This window comes from Oratosquilla oratoria, chromosome 10 (assembly GCF_046742065.1).
Source record: "Oratosquilla oratoria isolate Oo_2021 chromosome 10, ASM4674206v1, whole genome shotgun sequence".
Lineage (NCBI taxonomy): Eukaryota > Metazoa > Arthropoda > Malacostraca > Stomatopoda > Squillidae > Oratosquilla > Oratosquilla oratoria.
The window spans coordinates 64,627,602-64,630,101 of record NC_134786.1 but is presented as its reverse complement, the minus strand read 5'-3'; positions in this window follow the sequence as shown (position 1 = coordinate 64,630,101).

The window sequence follows — 2,500 nt, the reverse complement described above, 5'->3', positions numbered from 1 at the left end:
CCCCTACCGTCTTTGTCCACATCTTCGCGCGAGTGTGAAGTTCTCTTTCTCTGCAAAGGGATTAATAGTTCAGGGGTTATCACACTGGGCTTCCACGGACTTCAAACGACTTCGGTTACGATATTTTATTTTTCAAATCTCCAAATATCAAATAATTTTTTCCGTCATATATAGCAAAGCTGAATGATGAACTAAGAGATTGTAAACCCATACGAATGTTAAAATTACTGCTGGAATGTTCTTAGAGGATTCTAGACTTCTGTTAGGGAAGTCATATTCTAGTTATTCAAATGGAGATTGGAGGTAGGATGTGGGAGGAAAAACAGTCCAGTGTGATGACCCCATTACTCACTGCCCCACCTGGACTGCGCAAGCGCAAGAACCCGGTTAGTTAGTTAGTTAGTTATTAGTTTATTGCACCTGGTTACACTGTCACACATCATAGGTCCGACAAAGTGTTCTTTCTTGCCTTACAGGCATGTCCCGTATTCAGTGGAATGAAAGAGTGTGCATGTGGTAATAGTATTTTGAACTCGTTTAACTTGAGTGTGTGTTATCTGACTGAGGTTTCATGCCAGCCCAAAAGCCTGTAAACATATTTACTTATTCAGAGACAAAGTGGCAATGAAAACAACGACTGGCCTTTGATTGCCACTCGTTTTCAACCTCATTATCAAAATCTGTGAGTACACGTGTAGAACCTAACCCAGCACCCAATTCTGTATCCTAAAACGAGCGCGTTACCACTGAGTCATCCGAGACTCCTGCGAGAACTCAGCCCCACGCAAGGGTCGGATAGTCGTATCCAAGTACGTTCTTTGAGCATGTTAATGCTCCCTACGCTTCCAGTTCCGTATCAATCAGCGGCCTTTTCCGGCCTATGTACCCTCAGGAGTCAGATGTAGGTAGTCCAACACCCTAACATCCGGTTACAAGGACAACGGCGTCCCCAAGCACCTCCTGTTTTCTATTTCAGCGTCCCCTGTGCTCTAGTGGCGTCATCGGAAGCGTGCTGGTCTCGCATTCGCTTAGTTGTGGGTTCGAATCCTGCTCTCCTCTCCGATTCCCAGCTGTAATTGTCTTTACCTGCCTCAACAGTCCAAGCGCATAATAGGACAAAGGTGTCGGATTCGGCCGCAGCTACTCAGCACCTCCTGGCGTATGCTCCTCACCTCACCCCTGGGGTGGATGGTAACATCTCAGTTTATAAAACATTGTTATAAATCGATCACTCCAATCCTCATGACCTGTCCTTTGTTCAAGACCGGCGGCCCCTTAGAAACCGACCACGGCCACTGGATTAGCCCAGAGGTTATATTGATTTTTTTTTTTTTTTTTGCCTGAAGTCAACTTTTTTCACTCCATTCTCCCCTTATGAATTCTCAACATTCATGTGGCTTCCCTTAATTTTTCTTAAAAAAAAAAAAAAAATAAAACAAATAAAAAATAAAATGGAAAATAACTATGATATTAAATTTTTGATAAACAGAAACCTTTTATTTTATTACAAAATTGACAATCATAATTATCTTCTACCAGGACAGCAGATAGAATTTTTTTGTTACATTCAGATTCTTCACGTTATATAGAAATGTATTATTTGCGACAACAGGTCATGCCCTCTCCCTAAATTCTTGCTACGGTGCCCTATTGGTCCATGGCACACACGTATGAGAACCATTGCAACAACACGTCCTTTGTGTAGGAATTGCATCTAGAGTACTTGGCGTCTGCTGTTGGGCTGTTGCTCTGCTAACACAGTGTCAGTGATGAGTGATCACAGACGAACAAGCAGAGGGGACTAGACTAGACTAGAGAGGAAAGAGTAACCTTTTCTTTAATTTTAAACTGATGACCAACCTTTTACAGAAACCGCTGATAACGCGGACCAATAGATTTGATAACGTTACGAAGCATTTAAAAGAATTTCCGTGTGTGTGTGTGTGTGTGTGTGTGTGTGTGTGTGTGTGTGTGTGTGTGTGTGTGTGTGTGTGTGTGTGTGTGTGTGTGTGTGTGTGTGTGTGTGTGTGTGATATTTATGTGTTTATATATGTGTGTTTGTTTCCATATGTGTGTGTGTGTGATATGTATGCGTTTATATATGTGTGCTTGTCTGCATATGTGTGTGTACGTGTGTGTGTGTGAGATATGTATGTGTTCATATATGTGTGTTTGTCTCCATGTGTGTGTGTATATATATATATATGTGTGCGTGTGTGTGTGTGTGTGTGTGTGTGTGTGTGATATGTATGTGTTTATATATGTGTTTGTCTGCATATGTGTGTGATATATGTATGTGTTTATATATGTGTGTTTGCCTTCATATGTGTGTGTGTGTGTGATATGTATGTGTTTATATATGTGTGTTTGTCTGTATATATATATATATATATATATATATATATATATATATATATATATACAGTATGTGTGTGTGTGTGTGTGTGTGTGTGTGTGTGTGTCTGTGTGTGCGTCTGTGTGTCTGTGTGTGATATATGTA